This window comes from Castor canadensis, chromosome 6 (genome assembly GCF_047511655.1).
Source record: "Castor canadensis chromosome 6, mCasCan1.hap1v2, whole genome shotgun sequence".
Lineage (NCBI taxonomy): Eukaryota > Metazoa > Chordata > Mammalia > Rodentia > Castoridae > Castor > Castor canadensis.
Genome location: NC_133391.1, coordinates 131,758,064 through 131,777,023, shown reverse-complemented (window position 1 = coordinate 131,777,023; position 18,960 = coordinate 131,758,064). Strand labels below are relative to the sequence as shown.

The window sequence follows — 18,960 nt, the reverse complement described above, 5'->3', positions numbered from 1 at the left end:
AGGTGCCAGGAGCTGCCTTGTAGCCTCCACAGAGCCGGCTGAATGGGACCTTCTGCTCTCAGCTCACCAGATGCAATCTTCAAGGGCTTATCTCTAGCTAATCATGCTCTATTATGGTCCACAAAAAAAAACACATTGAGTATCACCTGATAGATGATCTCTACACAAAAGTTTTGTCTGGCTTTTCACACAGAGGTGCACACAGTGGGCTTGCTCCTCCCTGTCTGTCCTAAATGTTGCATGGGCTCAGGCTGGCATCCTGTTCCTTGACTCCTGCATTGACCTTATTGCTGGTCTCATGTCTTTCCTCTGGCTGTCAGAGATGATGGCAGTCCCTCTGCCCCCGTTTTCTCCAGGATGAAATCATATTCTTCAGTAGCACTGATGGAACCCGTGCAGCCTAACCTCCACTTCTTCCCGCCATCCTCTCCCCAAACTCTGCTGTCCCAGGAATATGGCTGAGTCTCCATGTCTCAGAGCTCTCAGTGTGCTATATAACATATGGAGTTCCTTCCACCTGGGCTGCCTTCCACTGACCTGATCCCCTGAGAAGTGCTTGTCACAAAACCTTCCCTGACCCCTTCCCTCAGTTCAGGTGCAAGCTCCCTCTCCCTGCCCACACTCATTCAGTCCTCAGACAAACCTGCTGAAGCACTCATCTTATTGCAGTGTGACATTTGTCTTTGATCTCCGTGACTAAGTCATAAGGCCCATGAAAGGGTCTTAGATAATAAGAACTACAGATATTTTCATCTTTATATCCCCAGGACCTAGTACAAGCTCTGCACAAAGAAGATGCTCAACACATCATGGTAATTGCTCTATGAGTTTGGCTACAAGTAAGGGAAAGCTAGGAGGTGCTTGCGGAGCTAAGAAGTTATTCTCCACAGGTGACTGCTGCTGTTGCCTTAGCTGCTTCTTGACGCCATCAGGGGCCTGGCGCTTTCTGTCTTTCTCTTTTCAACCCATCCTCAACTCAACGAATGGCCACAGTGATCTTGTTATGAATCACATCAAGCTCTCCTCCAGCCATCCATGTGTGCTCAGTGACATGTTCATCCTGCCTAGGGGAGTAGCCAAAGCTACTTTCGTTAGCATTCAGGTCTCCACAGCAGGGGTAGGAGGGTGTGGGGGTGGGGGATGGGGGGAGATGCCTGTTTTTCCTTTTTTTATAGTGCTTACCACAACGTGATATATTGTATCCTTTACTTACCAGTATTTATAGATACCATTCACCTTATCACATAGCATCTACTGTGTCTCTTTCTCTCCTGTTACTTCTAAAATTTAAACTTTAGGCAGAGGATTGTGTGTGTGTGTGTGTGTGCGTGTGTATGTATGTGGTTTTTTTTCACTGCTTAGCTCTAGCAATTAGAACAGTGCTTGGCACATTGCAAAACTCAATAAATAGCTGGGCACTAGTGGCTCACGCCTGTAATCCTAGATACTCAGGAGGCAGAGATCAGGAAGATCAAGGTTCGAAGCCAGCCCAGGCAAATGGTTTGTGAGTCCCTATATCTAAAATAACCAACATAAAAAAGGGCTGGCAGAGTGGCTCAAGTGGTAAAGTGTCTGCCTAAGAAGTGTGAGACTCTGAGTTCAAACTCCAGTATCACCAAAAAAAAATCCTCGATAAATATTGGTTAAATGAATAAACGAAGGTATCTTTCTGTTCCACCTTACTTCCAGTCTTGGCCTTTGTCTTCATCTTTCTTGCCTCATGGCTATATGATGGCTGCTGCTTTCTAGCTACCATGTCCATGTCCACAGCAAGCAAAAAAAAATAAACAGAGGAAGAGTAGTGCCACACATGTGGGTCCCTTTTTGTCGTGGAAACAACTTTCCACCAGCAGTGAGAGAAGCTAGGGAAACAAGTAGGTATCTGGACATATTGCTATCTTGAGCAAAACTGGAAAGAAGCGGGGCTAGATACAGAGTCTGCTGTGAGGTTGCCAAAAAAAGAACCCAAATCTGGGGAACATGGTTGAAAATCTGCCATCCTCCCCTCAAATCATCTTTATGCCACCCATTGCATCATTTCACAGATCACCTGCCTTCAGTTACTGGAGTAACAGAGGGGGCAGGCTGCCTGTGAGCTGAGAAGCAGGGAAGGCAGCAGGGACATTAGCGTCTGCCCCCTGGAAGCTTATGGGAATGCCAGCACATAATAGTGTTCAAATGATTGCAACTCCCAGGCTCGCAAGCACGCTCGGCTTTGTTCAGGCAATTAGCTCCTTCCTGAGCTTCTGAACTTGACCACCATAGGTCAGCACTGTCAGCCTTGGGGCCCTGCAGACCGCTCATTGATGAAGAAACCTTAGCAACCATGGAATTCCCTGCCGATGGATCCGGTCACAAAGAAATGGCCCTACAGTGTCTCCAAGGCTCTCCCAGGGAGAAAGGGTGCTGGGACCTTGGCTGCTGGGTCTGAGGCAAGGTGGCACGAAGAAATGTTCCTCTCTGTTCTTGACTCTGATGCTTACCGCTCATCTTCATTAAGTGAGGGACTCCCGGGGGCAGTGAGCATACCTTTCATCTTTCTGTACCTCTTGCCCTTAGCACACTGCCCAGTACACAGCAGGTGCCTCATGAATGAATGAATGAATGAATGAAAGATTCTCTGCAGTCTCTGTGATAAAATCTAAAGATTTTGCCCAATGACAACGATGAAGTGCTCAGACAGATCGTTTCTGCTATTGTTAGCCTAAGCTCATTCACTTTCTTCAAGTATTTGCCTCATTGTTGCCACTGGAAAGAAAGAGGAGTAAAATGGTAGCTTGTCCATACAACTAAAAAATCAAATAGTTTCATATCCAGATAAATCACTTGCAGCTCAAAAATTCCATGATTCATAAAGCTAGGTGTGGTAGCTCACGCCTGTAATCTCAGGAGGCTGAGGGAGGAAGATGTTGAGCTCAAGGCCAGCCTGGGTTATATAGTAGACCCCCTGACTCAAAGCAGAAAAAAAAAAATTCTTTGGCTCTGTGATTTTAGCTTTTCAATGTGAGAGTATTTACCACTAAGGAAGTTAGCTTGGTCCCCTCTGGCCATCTTTTGAGCTTGCTAGTGTAGTCTCCCAATGGCTGCAGTTGAACATGATCGCTTAAAAACTAAATGTGATATCTTTAGCAGTCAATCTTCCTGTCATTTGGTTAAAAATATCTGTCACCTTCTCAGATGTACCATGCAAAGGCTGAGAGCCCCAGCCCTTGCTAGAAGAGAGAAGGCATTTCCCCTGTATCATGTCCTGGCGTGCTTCCAGGACTCACAAAGGTGGAAAGGAAATCCTTTCCTGTCTCCTATGCTGGCTGGCAGCATTTTGTCTAGACGATTCCCACACATCAAGTGAATCGAACTGAAGGAGAAGAGGTCCTTAACCTGAACACTCTCTCTGGTCTGTTTGGATTATAATCCCTGGTGCGTGTGTGTGTGTGTGTGTGTGAGAGAGAGAGAGAGAGAGAGAGAGAGAGAGAGAGAGAATCCTTTGCAAGCATCCTTAGCTGGGGAAGCTTGTCAGTGTGCTGGAAAAAGCTACTTCTTCACTGCTGCCATGTTAGCTATCCATTTGGTCATGGTTTCTACCATAATTCTTTTCTGTTGTAAGGAAAAGGCACATGGGAAGTCACTGGCTCTATATAGCTGTCCTGTGTGCGATAATGCCATGGCTTGGCAGCCTCTCACACTATAGCTCTTCATTCCCAGATAGCCCGTTGTGCAGGCGTTTGGGATGGGGCTTGGCATGAACTCAGAAAGTCCATACAGCCACCCACAACTTGATCTACTAGTCGTGAACGGAAACTTTTGAACGTGCTCCACCAGCAGCACAATGGTACCATTTATGACTTTATTCTCAGGAGAAATGTCTGCTGTGGGAATAATACCGAGTACTTATGAAAGCCTCTTCATTTTCAGGGAGCTTTATGGGTGTCAGCAAATTCACACAACACCCTGGTAAGGTAGCAAGGCATTGTTATGCTTTCTTTACGGGGAGAGAAACCAGATCACAGCATCAGATTTTCCCAAGGCCACATGGACAATAAGGAGCATAGACTTGTTTCCAGAGAGACCCACACTCTTCTGTGAGTGAGCGCAAACAGTTTTCCACTTACAGAAAGTCCCAACAGGGTTCTGTGTCCTGAACCTAACATGAGATGATCCTACTCTGACTTACCTTGTGTTTTATCCAGTTGGGTAAAGAGGGCAAGACAAGGTGGGGCACCCATAGCAGATAGTGGAAAGCTTTGACACTGTCCACATGCTCTGCCATGGAGGAATTGTCTAATCTATAGTCAAGGATCTTGAGAGATGGGATGGGCAGGGGATCTCTCTCTTCTGTCTGTCTGTCTCTCTTTTCTTCAACCTGCAAAAAGTTAGGATAGAGAATGTGTCTCCAGGAAAGTCCAGCATATACTAGTTCTTCAGACTAACTCAGTTTGACGAAAGGAACATGTGTTGAACGCTCCTGGGCATAAGTCTTATTTCCTGAGAGCCTTAGGTCAGGCACAAAACTCTCATGAGGTAAGATGCCATTTGTGGTTAAAGCACGGGTTTTCAAACCTTTTCTGTCAACAGCCAAATAGTAAGTACTTTAGGCTTTGCAAGCAGTGAGGTCTCTGTGTTCTCCACTTAAGATCTCACAAGGCTGGGCTCTTCTCCAGAGGTTTTGGGAAAGAATTCACTTCTAAGCCCATGCAGGTTGTTGGAAAAACTTAGTTCCTTATGGTCCTAGGACTGGAGCCTCAGTGTCCTTGCTGTCTGTTAGTGGGATCACACTCAGCCCCTAGAGGTGTCTCTCTGGCCTTGCACTGGTGGTTCTTAATATGAATGGATGTTGACTCTTTTCTAGGCCATTCAGAGCACATCTGTCTCCTTCTTCTACCAAGTGAAGAAACTCTTTACTTTTAAATGGCTCACATGACTAAATTAGGCCACTTAAATACTTTCCCTTTTGAATGATCCATGCAACTGATTAGTAACCTTAATTATATTTCAAGAATCTCTTTTACCTTTGAATGTAACATAAGTCACAGGAAGGATTCCTTGTTATGTTCATGGGTTTTACCCACTCTCAAGGAGCAGAGATTATTCAAAGGAGTTATTTTAGATTCTGCCTACTACAGTTGTGTTCTAATTACAACTTTGCTGCAGACTGAAGTTTGGATTGAATAACATGCTCATGTGTAACAAAATATTCTTCTTTTGAGTTCTTTCTTGCCATTTAAAAATGTAAAGACTCTTCTTACCTTGTCAACCCACAGAAAGGCAGACAGAGGGCCTGAGCTGGCCCATGTGCTATAGTGTGTTGACCCCTAGGTGAGAGGGTCAGGTCAATAAACCTTTAAGGAAAACCAAAAGAGTAATTGTCATAGAGCCCCACAACAGGGTCTTAGTCACAGTAGGTTCTCAACTAATGAATGAGTGAATAGATGTTGGATCCCAGAAGATCCAACAGCAGCCCAAGCATGCCCAAGCATGCCTGAGCCAAGCCTACTGCTGTGAGTAGAGTAAAACCACTCTGGCTGCTCCTTTGAATGGCACCAGACACAACCATGGAGTCCCAGGTGGCCCCAAGCTCTGACAACTCCCATACCTGCCATGTTCCCTGAGGCTCCACTGGGAAAGCTCTAGACTTACAAGGACCACAAACCGTGCAGGCCAATGAGTCCACATTATATGATAACTGAACTTCAGAAGTCAAACGAAAGTCACAACAGTCTGTCCCGGAGTCGCTGGGCTCAGCGTCAGGTCTCAGCTCTCTGTAGTTAACAGGTTGGCTTGTCTGGATGGACCACAGAGCCACAGTCCAGATGAATGTCAGTTTGCTTCTTGGGAGGTCAAATCAATGCGGTGGGAGAGGACTGGCCCATGCTGAAAATCAAACTCAAGGTAGACAGGGGTCCATGGGAAACTTATTGGGGTTCAGTGAGATGTCCTGTGAGGCTATACAGGGAGCCATCCTCTGCATTTTCTGACTGGAAGGGTCTCCTGGGATCAGACAGACCATCTCAAATGTCCCAGGCTACTAAGTGAGAGTGAAGAAAGAGCCTATTTATCCTGATGACTAATGCAACACCATTTGTGTTCTGTTTCCTTTCTTCTTGTGGTCCATCTCTAGCATTTTCTTGCAGATTAACATTTTAGTCAGAAATCGCTCACTCCTGCTCCTCCTATGTTCACAGCACTTCCCTGGCTGGTATCACTTTTTACTTTACAATTCAAAGCATTGAAGAAAGTGTGCCCCTCTAGAATTTCAAGTTTCCTTCTCTCCTGGTTTTACTGTTTAAGATAATATGTTCAGGCTGTTGAATAAAACAGCTTCATGTCAGAGCCTGGACAGCCTCATTTGGTGTGTGGACAGTTTGGCAGAGGTCAGAGAGATCCTTTCATCAATATCCATATTAAAAGAACACAGGAAGTGTTTCCAGAAGATTTGTTTGCATTTCTATTAATACTAAGGACTGAGTCTTCTTTAAAATACAAAGTCCTGATTGCTCTCCTCCACCCCAGCAACACCCTAAATTATGGGGGCTCCATTTCTCCTTGGACCCTGTGCCCATGCATGCCAGCTCTCGTTCACCATCTTGTCCCCATTGTCTCAGGATCGCCCTTATGTTTGTTGTCCTTACTCCACACTGAGCCCCACTGAAGCCTCGGATCCATTGGCTTGAGAGGGCAAAATGTAGGGGTGTTGTGTCCTGCATTCCTTGGTGGAAACTCACTGGACTGCAATTCTACAAACCTCTGACTCTCTTATTTCTTCTCTCTCTCCCTTTCCTTCTCCCTCTCAGTGCCTCAGGGTATGGTCTCTGCATCAGCAGATGCCCATTCTGCTCTCTCCTGTCCTGTTCTGCATCCTTTTGTATGACTGGATGTCTCCCTAGCATCACAGGTCCCTGCTGAGCTCGTATGCTGTCACCCACATAGGGTCCTCCAGCTCCTCTTCAACATAGTGCCCCTGTCCCCTCTTCAGCAAGGACTGTGGTGGTTCTTGTGGCATCTGAGTCTGCTAACTGGGCTTTCTCATCTTTTCACTGTTAAAAGTCATCAATCAAGTATGCCTGACTATGCTTTGTACACTGTCCCCTGTGTCAGCCACTCTTATTCAACTCCCTTTTTCTTCATTCCCCAGAGCTTTGCTTTTGGAGCATGGGACTAACATCACAAGGCCCTGTGAAAGTGACACCAGGAAATTGTCTCCCTAGAATTGCCTCTCTGCTAAGCGGTCTAGGATCAAATTCTGCTACTTGTTTGCTGAGTGAACTTTTGTCCGAACCCCCTGCCCAGAGAGCCATCATGGGGCAGTCAGGGAGCATCCTCTGTCTGTCCTTCTGCTCCCACAAGCCTCATGATGGAATCTTGAGAGGCTACTGCAGTCTCATGGCTGAGGCTCTGGACTGATTTGCTTTCATCCATTTTCCTCCTCCCATTGTCTGGGCAACTACAACCACACAGGAGGCGGGGGCCTAGGTTGTGCGTGCCATGGCTGTCTTCCTGCATATTTCTCCTTTTCTTCAGGACCCTGGACCACAGTCTCTGCAGGCGCAGCTCCTTCCCCATCAGGGGGTCTCATTGTCTCAGCCCCAGCACCTGAAGACAGCATCCTATGGGCATCTCCTGCTGTCTCTTGCCCCAGAAGGATTTTTGAACAATTTTTAAAGCATTATTTTCCTACTTGATATGCATAAAAATGTTATGACTCATTGGCCAATAAAATCTTGACAGGACCCACTGAGGGAGATGACACCCCAGATTTCCTCCATCAGAGATTATTATTATGAACGTAGTGAACATTTTTTCTAAATTATTAAATGCTGTTAGAACATGAAATATATGTTTTCACTAGTTTATGTTAATTGTACAAAGGGGTTACATTGTGGAAATATGTGTTTTTAAGCTGATTTTTAAAAGTCTACTTTTGAATTAGCATAGATTAATAATACAAGGGAACTTCATTGTGGCAACACCATACATGCGTACAGTGCACCTGGAGCAAGCTCACCCCTCCACTGTATTCCCATTCCCATCCCCCTTTCCCACATGTGCTTGGTGGATTTCATCATGCTGTCTTCATATGAATATATGTAGTGTACTTCCATCCTCTTCACCCCGCAAGATCTTTTCCTTCCCCCTTCCTTTCTCTCTGATTCCCTCCCACATACAGTCCCCATATACATTCATTTTTCCTCCTCCTCTTCCTTTTCCTCCCTCTTCCTCTTCCTTTTCCTCCCTCTTCCTCTTCCTCTTCTTCTCCTTTTCCTCTATCCCTCCACCTCCTCCTCCTCATCATCATCTTGAGTCTAGGTTTCACAAATGAGTGAGAACATTCGATACTTGGCCTTTGGAGCTTGGCTTATCTCACTCAGCATGATGATCTTCAGTTTCATCCACTTTCCTGTAAATGACATAATTTCATTTTCTTTATGGTTAAGTGATATTCCATGGTACATACCATATTTTCTTTATCCCATTCAACAGTTGTTGAGAACCGTGACTGTTTCCATAGTTTGGCTGTTGCAAATAGAGCTGCAATAAGCATGGGTATGCAGGTATCTCTCTTGTATATTGATTTACACTCCTTCAGTATATATGCCCAAGAATGCTATGGGGGGGGTCATAAGGTAAGTCTATTTTTAGTTTTTTGAGGAACCTCCATACTGTTTTCCACAGTGGTTGCACTAGTTTACATTCCCACCAGCAGTGTATGAGGGTTCCTTTTTCCCTGCATCCTCACCAGCATTTGTTATTTGGGTTTTTTTGATGATGGTCAATCTGACTGGGGTGAAATGGAATCTTACTGTGGTTTTGATCTGCATTTCCTTTATGGCTAAATTCTTCATGTATCTTCTGAGAACTGTCTTCAATTCACTTGCCCATTTATTAATTGAATTATTTGTTCTTTTGCTTTTTAGCTTTTTGAGCTCTTTGTATGTTCTGAGTATGGATACCTTATCAGTTGAATAGCTGATGAGGATTTTCTCCCATTCTATGGGTTGTTTCTTGATTCCAATAACTGTTTCTTTTGATGTGTAGAAACTTTTTAATTCAATGCAATTCCATTTGTCAATTTTGCTTTTAATTTCTGGGTAATTGGAGTCCTATTCAAAAAATAATTACCTATGCCTAGATCTTCCAGTTCCCCTATTTTTTTTCTGCAGTACTTTCAACATTCAGGTCTTACATTAAGATTTTTTATTCATTTGGAATTGATTTTTATACAGGATGAGAAATAGGAGTCTAGTTTCAGTCTTCTGCATGTAAATAGTTGGTTTTCCCAGCATTTGTTGAAGAGGCTGTCTTTTCTCCAGTGTATGTGTTTGGCTCCTTTGTCAAAGATCAGATGGCTATAGCCGTGTAATTTTATTTCTGGGTCTTCTATTCTGTTCCATTGGTCTTAGTGTCTGTTTTTGTGCCAGCACCATGCTGTTTTGTTATTATGGCTCAGTAGTATAATTTGAAGTCTGGTATTTTGATACCTCCAGCATTGCTCTCAGGATTGCTTTTGCTATTCAGGGTCTTATATATTTCCATATGAATTTTAGGATTGATTTTTCTATTTCTGGGAAGAATGAGATTGGGATTTTATGGGCATTGCATTGAATCTGTAAATTCCTTTCAATAGAATAGCCAATTTCATGATAATAATTGTACTTAATCAATGAACATGGGAGATCTTTCTATCCTCTGGTGACTTCCTCAATTTCTTTCTTCAACATTTATAGTTTTCTTTGTAGAGGCCTTTCACCTCCTTGATTAAATTTATACCTAGGTTTTTGATTTGCTATTGTGAATGCAATTATTTTTCTGCTTTCTTTCTCAGCGTATTCATTGTTGGTATATAGAAAAGTTACTGATTTTTATAATTGATTTTATATCCTGTCCAGCTACATTGCCCAAAGTGTTTATCAGATCTAGGATTTTTTTTTTTTTGGTGGAATCTTTGGGGTCTTTTAAAGATAGAATCTAATAGGGATAATTTAATTTTTTCCTTTTCTATTTGAATCTCTTTTATTTCTTTCTCTTGCCTTATTGCTCTGGCTAGGAATTCCAGTACAATTGTGAGTAAGAGTGTGTGTGAGGGGGAATAATATGTTTTTCAAAGGGATACCAGCATAAGCTGATATGAGTCCCTATGACCCTTCTTCCTTGTGAGAGATCCAATGTTATAAAATGTTAAGGGAAGGAGTAGAGGCTGCACAAAGACCAACTTCGTGGGACCCAGAGAGAACAGAGCAGGGTCCCACTATGAAGCCACCTAGTCACATGCTTTTCAGACCAAAAAGAACTTCTTATGGTTTGGGAAAGAGACATGTGATCTGTCTCCACACAGATCATGTTTTACACAGCAGAGGTCTGTGTTATGCTATATGTTTTCCAAATAAAAATGCTTTGCCTTCAACCCACAGAAAAGTGCTGCTTTATAAGTGTCTTGTTTCTCATGCAATATAACTCTCTCCAGGATCAGTGGGTTGATTTTGTCATATGCCACTAGTTTGAAAAGTAATATGAAAATCTTCCAGTCCAACGAGCCAGATTGTAGGAGTCTGCAGGACTCAGAACCTTCACCAGGGGCAGGACAGGACTTGTGTGGATGTGCTGGCTTTTTGTTTTTTGAGACAGGGTCTTGCTATGTAACCTAGGCTGACCTAGCCTCCCAAGTATTGAGATTATAAGACTGCACCACCACACCCAGCTGGATACATATTTTGATTTGAGGAACTCAGCTCATGGAACTCTGTAGGAGAAACAGATTGCTCATTTCAGAGCTCTCCCTTGAGCTGAATTCTTTTAAAACTTTGCCTCTCACTGAGGGATAGACAGGTTTGGTGATGCAAGCTCACAGGAGACTTGGATCACTCCAGCTCAGTTCAGGGAGGGAAGAGCATCAACACAGCAACCCCACAGATGTCTGGGAACAGCATCATCATCCAGGCCTGTCACCTACACATGGCTTTGGCTCCCACAGCCCCACAGTATTCTTTGCCACATGGCAGCAACATGGTACACAGTCTGACATAGCGAGTATTGGCCCTTCAGAGCCACATCTGCTACGGTGGCCAGGACTGACCTGAGAGAGAGGGAGCAGGAGAGAGATGACATTAATGACTTCGTTCTAGGTAAACAGGATTCAGTGGGAAAGGAGCAAAGCGGCCAGCATGTTTCAGTGTCCCAAACCTTACCATGTATGTGGGTATTTAGGAGTGCTATTCAGTATGGGACTCATGCTTCAATTATTTTAGAAGTAGACAAAGTAAAAATGGAGGGAATCCTGTGCACTGAAATCCAGAAAATCTGTCCAATCTGCAGATAGACAACAGCTTTTAGCTTACATTTTACATGAGGAAAAACAAATGTTTCAATGAAGCGTCCCAAATTCGTAGAAGAATCAGACATAAGGGACTCCCCCCAGCAACCTCAATCTCTCTGGCCCAATTTAGTGATTTGTACCTTGGCAGGGCTCCCACTGATAGGACACAGGACTTTTTGGGAGGACAGAGCCTGTTTAAAATGTGAGTGTTACTTATAAATTATCTTCAGATGGGTCTGTTCCTATAATTCCTATGTTGCTCTGAACTTCAGAGTAGAAATTTTAATCAGTCCATTTGAAGTTGATTTGGCCTAAGCTGAGGACAATTTTTGGGAAATCAAATGACAAAAAGAAGGCTAAAGAGCACCTCCTGGGACTGTCTGGGAGACATGCTTTGCTTGTGGAGGCTTAGTTAATCACCATTTGTATTTTGCTTTACCATTCACAAAACCCTGTTCTCAGACTCCCAGACAGCCACCCTACATTTGCACCTGGGAGGAACTATTCAAAACATCTTCCAAGGAGGGAGCCCAATCAAAGATTTAATTTACTTTTTAGAGCATCTAATATGCACATATATATGTGTGTGTGTGTGTGTGTGTGTGCATATATAACAGTATATATGTATGTAACATATAAATTATATGTTTTATATAATATCCATACATCTGATATGTGTGTGTGTGTGTGTGTGTGTGTGTGTGTGTGTGTGTGTGATCAGCAGGAGCTGATGTCGGATCCACACTACATCTCCCTTCCTGTTTCCCCTCTCTCCCTCCCTTCTTTCTTTCAGTACTTCAGTTCTTCCACTGGTCCTTCCATGCATTCTTTCATGTGTCCATAGTAAGGTTTATGGAGATTTTACTCTGTGCTAGAAGAATAGTGTTGGTTGCCAATCAATCAGAGGTCAAAACACATGCCCTTCAGATGGTAGCTGGAGAAAGCTGTGGAACCTGAGCCCTTTCCTACTACAGAGCTCTCCAGAACTTCATAAATACCAGCCTCTGAGGGTTCATATATGCAAAGGAAAACAATCCTTACCATCTTGATTTCCACCAGTGATGAATATTAGACCCTGGGGAAAGACGAGCTGCCCAAGGTTATAAAATTACGTGTGCAGTTGGGTGAGTGATGGTGAGGCTCTCTTGGGCCTGCAGATATTATTGAATTAACCAGCCCTGGAGTTTCCCTATTCTGGGACTTCTTTTTTACATTAGATGGCTTCTTCACTATCTTTGGTTGAGATTCCTCTAAAGTAAAGGAAAACAGGAAAGCTGAATGCAAAATGCCAGATGCCTGCAACAAATACTTTTTATCATAATCTTTATTCCAGACTTATGAACAGCAGCCTGATTTTTGTAAGTAGTTTTATTAGACTATAACTTCACTCATTCTTTTAAGTAGTCTATGGTTGCTTGTGCACCACAATGACAAAGTTGAGTAAATGTGCCAGAAAACAAGTTGTGCATAAGCCTAAAATTATGCTATCTGGTCCCATAACAAAAACACTTTGTAAACATCTTCCATTCTTAAACACAATCATTCCCTTTATTATTCAATATTGCTCTTTCTAGCTTTTCTAAAAATTGTTCTTTTAAGTAAGTTTTAAAACCTATCACTTGGCTATGCTCCTGCATAGAAGACCAAGTCTAATTCAAAGGGAAAGAGTCAAGTAATAAAATAACGCAGGCCTGGAAGCAATTTACAGTCATCTCCCAGACCATCTGGGATCTCGGCAGAGCCTGCCAAAAGTTGTGGTCAATACGTGAGATTGTGTTTTCCACATGTCACCAAGTACAGGTAATTATAATATCTAATTCAAAACTACACTCTAATCCACAAGAAGAAAAGAAAAAAGCTCTTTCTTTCCCTGTTTTAAGTTTTTAACTCAGCCAAGCTAAACTTCCTCTTGGGCTGCGAGATGTTGGTGGAACTCACATCACTGTGATGTTAGTACAGCTGAGGGAGAAAAGCCTGAGCCCCTGAAGCCCTGTGTTGGGGAGATAAGTACTATTTGGTAAATTGGGCAGGACTCACAGTTGGCCATGGAAATGGAGCCAGTTGTATATTTAATTGATGTTTTGACTCATAGCCACTTTCTCTCCTTCCCTCTCTTAAAGAAGGAGGAAAAAAACCCTCTAGGGTAGCTAGAAGGTACCTTCCTTTAAACTCTCTGGGTGGCAGGGAACCCACAGTTAAGTCCTGACTCCACAAGAGCAGGTGGCAGGAGGGAGTCACCCACTACATAACCTTGAGAACTTTGTGGTCACCTCAGCACATAGTTGTCCTAACCAAACATTTCTACTTGTTTCTGTAGAAACTGCTCAAGAGCCTGTCTCTTGGTGCAGATGAACAAGATGGTCACATCTCTTAAGATTTTCTGAAGGCTTCTAGAATGCCCTGAAGTTCAAGCCCAAATAAACCAGTGAGAACAATCCTTATGGGTGAGCTGAGCCCTCTGCTTTTGTCAGGAGGAGTCATCTAGGACTGAGTCTGGCATCCTAGACAGAGTTCAGAGTAAACAGCCCCTGAAGGAATGATTCAGAAAGGCCCGGGGTCAAGATACTCTTAATGCATGTGTGCAGCACACATATACACATAAACAAAAAAGCACATATACACACCACACAAACACAAGCATCACAGAAACACCACACAAACACACACCACACCACACAAATACACATGCACACACAATTAGAGACAGCAAGTTTCAACTTCCTGAATATTCAACAGGAGTTGATAAAAGTACTTTTGGAAAGTTCCATCTAGAACTTCCAGCCCATTCTGCAGTTACCTTCTTCCAAAACATGTGATGGGAGAGCCTTCCTCTTCCTTTCCCAAGAACTTTGGACTGTGCTAGGTTTTCCACATCAGCCTGCAAAACAATGACTCCTTTCCCTGTTCCTTCATTGGGGTGGACATGTGTGACTAAAAAAGCGCTGGATTTACTGAAGGTTTTCTGCTCATAATATTTAAAGCAGTAATGAGAATTCATAATTAGCTGAAGTAAGTCAAGTTTTTGACTTAAGTTAGGAAAAGAACAGTTAAAATTTGAGCATCTTTCCTTTTTAAAAAAATTTTTTGCAAGGATTTTGAAACATGCTATCTGCTATTTTACTTTATCTTTGACATACAGCCATATATACAGACATATATTTTATATACATGTATGTCTGTGTGTATATGTGTGTACCTTCTTTGAGGTGCCAGGAGTTGAACCGAGGGCCTTTCACATGTGAGGCAAGTGCTGTACTACTTGATTTACACTCTTTGCCCTTCTGTTTTTGAGACAGGGTCTTGCCACTGCCTTTGTCTAAGCTGGACTCTGCCTGATCTTCGTGCCTCTGTCTCCCTAGTAGATGGGAGGATAGGTGAGTTCCACCAGGCACAATGACAAACATCCTTATAAAATGAGCAGGAATAGGTACTATTTATTCCATAGCAAGTGAGGCTCAGAGTGGTTAAATGACTTATTAAATTTACATTATTTTCTTTTTAACCATATTTATGATTATTATTAGAGTACGATTATTATGATTATTGCTACTAAAGATTTTAAAAACTCAAAAACTTAGAAAATTTAGAAAATCCCTCATTGTTTCATAGTTAAAAAATTAAGCCTGTACCAAATATGGCTAAGAATATGACTTGGGATGGGCATGGTAGCACATGCCTGTAATTCAAGCACTTGAGAGGCTGGTACAGGAGGATGAACAGTTCAAGGCCAGCCTGGGCTACATAGTAAGTTCCAGACCAGCCTGAAATAGACAACAAGACCCTTTCTCAAAAAGCAAACAAAACAGACACAAATGAGCATGACTTGGCAGGGAAACATACACTTAACTGTTAGACAATCTGCATTGCTCCCTGGACCTCTGGACCTCATTTTCTTGTCTATAAAATGAGCATATTAACATCTACTCTGCTAGATTGTTGTGAGAACTAAAGATGAAATCATAAGGGGCAAGGGAAACTTCTCTCTCTCCTTCTGAAGGTTTGCTGAATGAACTAACAACATATTAACAGGCATCCAATTTATTTAGCATGCATGGGAGAGTGAGCACCCAGTGCCCCAGTGAAGTTCAGATGCTTACAGACCCTTCTTCACGTCTGGAACTTTGAGGAGCTGTAAATGATTTCCGGGAAGATGAATGGACTCAGAAGACAGAAATTAGCTTGTAACGCCTTCCCTTTGGACTTTGAATGAGCTGAGACAGACACTATTTTATGACAAAATCCACCAAGATATGGTTATGTTCCTGAGTCTTCCACCACAGATAGAGATTCCAGGGGGGATGGTGGCCATTTTGTCCTCTTTGGCAGTAGGTGTGCTCTTTAGGCAAATAAAGGAATATCAGAGCAGATCCCCTTCCAGCGTGAGCCCACCTTCAGGGCCTTTGAGAGGGGAACTGGCAGGGAAAGGGTGTAGGAGGATGAATATGGTGCAAAAAAATGTGTACACATGTATGCAAATGCAAAAATGAGACCTGTTCAAACTGTTCCAGGAAATGGGTGGGGATAAAGAAGAGCGATGGAGGGGGTGAATTCAAGAATGATATATTTGATAAGCTGTAAGAATCTGTGTAAATGCCACAGTGTACCCCCACCCAGCACACCAGTAAAGGAAAAAAATTAAGAAAAGAAACAAAAAAATTAAATAATTAGCACACTGAAGTACCATGTTTTGAAATGAAAGTGTTCTTTCCTCATTTTTGAGTTTTCAGGGTTTTCTTATTTAGATTTATAGGGTTCATTATTTATATGAAAAACATTAACTTATCAAGGGATCTGGCTACCTAAATCAAATAAATGAACAGCGCAAGCAAGACAGAGATGACTGTGTGGGACTTCTCAATAAAGTGAGGCTCTCTAAAGGTGTAGGTTATGCAGAAAGGAAAGGGGCGGGGAGTGGAGAGGGGAAGAAAAAGGAAGGAAGAATGAGGAGAGGAGAGGAGAAGGAGGGAGGGAGGAAGGGAGGGAGGGGGAAAGAAGGAAGGAAGGAAGAAGGAAGGAAGGAAGAAAGGGGAAAAGAAAGAGGTTATCAGAACTTATTATTAAGTGTAACTATTTACTATGCATCAAATATTTACTGAGCAACTCCTACATGGGTTGGGCTTTGTACTAAATGGAAGGACATTGCAATGAAGAATACGACAGGGTCTCCACTTTTGGTGGCTATTATTTATGAGATACTTCTCAGATGTTAGGCTGAGAACATTTGCTGAGACTTTGTCACCTATTATCACGAGGACTCCATGTAGTAAGTAGTATTGTCTCTTTTCTCTTTTTTTTTTCAGATAAGAAAACTGAGTATTAGATGGGGTGGTTTACTTGAGCAAGAGCAGGCAGAAGCAGTTGAGCACAAGAGTCAGAATGTGAGGCACCAGGTTCCAAAGCCCATGTCTCTCTGTCCTAAAAATAAGACAGATTCCCAAGCACAAGAGCCTGCGCTTGATATGGTGGCGCAGGACCTTCAAAGTGACATGCAGGTGAAACCTTACCAAACGATATTATTAATCAGGGAAAATTACCATCACTTCATAACCTTTGAAAGTTATTGTCAAATATGAAAAATTCTCTACAGGTAATGAATGTATAAGGACATAATAAATGGTAAAGCAAATCTTCACTTAGCATATTGTCATTTAACAGGTTAGGAGTAATATTGAGAATTGAAGTGTTTTCTTTCTTTGTAAAAACTTGTTAAGTAGTTTGAACAGTGTCTTCTATGGTCCTCAGTCATGTAGTCATGTAGGTCTCTGTCTAAGAAGACAGAGGAGAGGCTCAGGAAAACAAAAGGTATTATAGTCACAGGTCTCCAGGAGACAGGAGGCACAGAACTTGGGAAAGCCTTGGGATAGTCAGGAGATAAAAGATAACAGCGAGGGGAAGACTTAAGCCAGAGTCTTTATTGGGGTTTCTAAGGTAAAAGGAAAGCAGGGCAGGATGAAAAGTTTAGGGTTAGCTAGCTCAAATAATTTCTGCAGGTGCTACACTATAAAGGTGGTTTCCAGTTGGCTAACATCTGGCCTTGGGGTGACTAAGGCAGAGGTATGTTCCCTTCTGGGGTACACAGGTCACTTGGAGTAGGTACTGCTGTGCCCTGGGTAGTTTGCACTCAAAGGCATGCTCCTGCTGCAGTCTTCTGCTAGCTGTAAGAATTGGCTAGGATTCAGGATGTAGCTCAGTGGTGCTGTGTAGCATGTGTGAGGTCCTAGATTGATCCCCAGTGCCACAAACAAACAAACAACAACAACAAAAGTTGGCTAGCCCCAGGAAGCAGGTGTCCCTCCAGAGTCAGGAAGGTTTTCAAGATGTCAAAACAGTACAGAAAAAAATATTAAAAATACACAGTTCCTCCCTTTTTGTGATATAACTTACAACACAGAGCCAGTATCTTCTCCATGACTTGGTAAATTGTCAATAACCTTTCTAAATTTGGATTCATTTAGCTGAGTTCCATTGTGTTTTTGTCTGGTATCACTTCATCTGGGATAGCTTCCTCTTTTTGTCACTTTCTTCATCTATGTCAAAACATTTACTGTCACTCAGTTCCTTTGGTTGCTTAGGTAGAGTCTAGAATGGCTGAGTGTCAACCTGTGCTCAGCTGTGTCTTCTAAGCTCCATTGACATTCTATCTGAATTTCACTCCATGTTCTCATTTTTTGCTTCTTTGATTCCCTTTAATTGTGCTGGTTAATTTCCTCCCTTGGTTATCCATTTTGTAAAATGCCCTATGAGTTATCACCAGAAGACAAGGAAGCAGTCTAATGACTTACTTTGTTTTCTGTTTGTTACTTGGATAACAGATGCATGGTGGCCCACCAACTGACACATCTTGAAAGAAGTGACAGGATTGTTCACTAACTGATCATGATGCATCTACTTACAAAAAAGAAGAGATAGTGGTGGTGTTCATGCTTCATGCAGGTATTCACAGCTCATAAGCCAAGGTGACTGAAATGTGAGTTGTGTTCTGTTTAACTAACTCTACCATCATGACTGAAATTGGTGCACACTAAAATCCTGCCAAAGACTACCTGCTTCTTGTACTGAATCTTGTACAACTCCAACAATGAAATGACATGGGTTTTATTTTGCCAAGTTGTTTTTTTTCCATGTGCCAAATTGCAGGGTTTGGCTACAGAGCACTATTGTTAGTGAAAATCCAGGCCAGTGGGCCTGCTCTTTTAGGATAATCCCAGGTAGTTCACAAAGCAGTAGTGAAGATATTTCCTGTCTTCATGAAAAACACTTCCATCCTCTCTCTGCCGGGGGAGGAAATGGACAGAGAATGCCTGTCCACCACAACAGGATACAGAGCTGGTCCTGCCCTGTCTCTGATTCAATGTGCAGCCAGAAACCAGGCACAACTCTAAGCAATATGCCATATGTGCTGGCCCCGAGAGGAATTATCACAAGTTTGAAGGAAGTTAGGCAGGGTAGCGAGCCCCAAAGACAATATGTATTCTTTGCTACCACATTCTGTGTCTTTGTGGCCTGGCTTTCACTGGTCTGTGTTAATCAGTACGAGGAGGTTGGCAGTTATGAAGGGCACACATCCTGGTACGTGTGTTTTTGTGAAAGTGAGAAGAAAGGCACTGAAAGGAGGAGGTGCATGAAAAGGGAAGAATGAGGGCTAGCAGGATCAA

At 42.7% G+C, this 18,960-nt stretch overlaps 1 long non-coding RNA gene across 6 annotated transcripts in view; it reads left to right on the top strand.

The window, feature by feature from the left end:
• The window catches only part of LOC141424198 (uncharacterized), a 154,987-nt gene that overhangs the window by 30,928 nt on the left and 105,099 nt on the right, over nt 1–18,960 (top strand). The gene's annotated exons all lie outside the window — the stretch shown is intronic.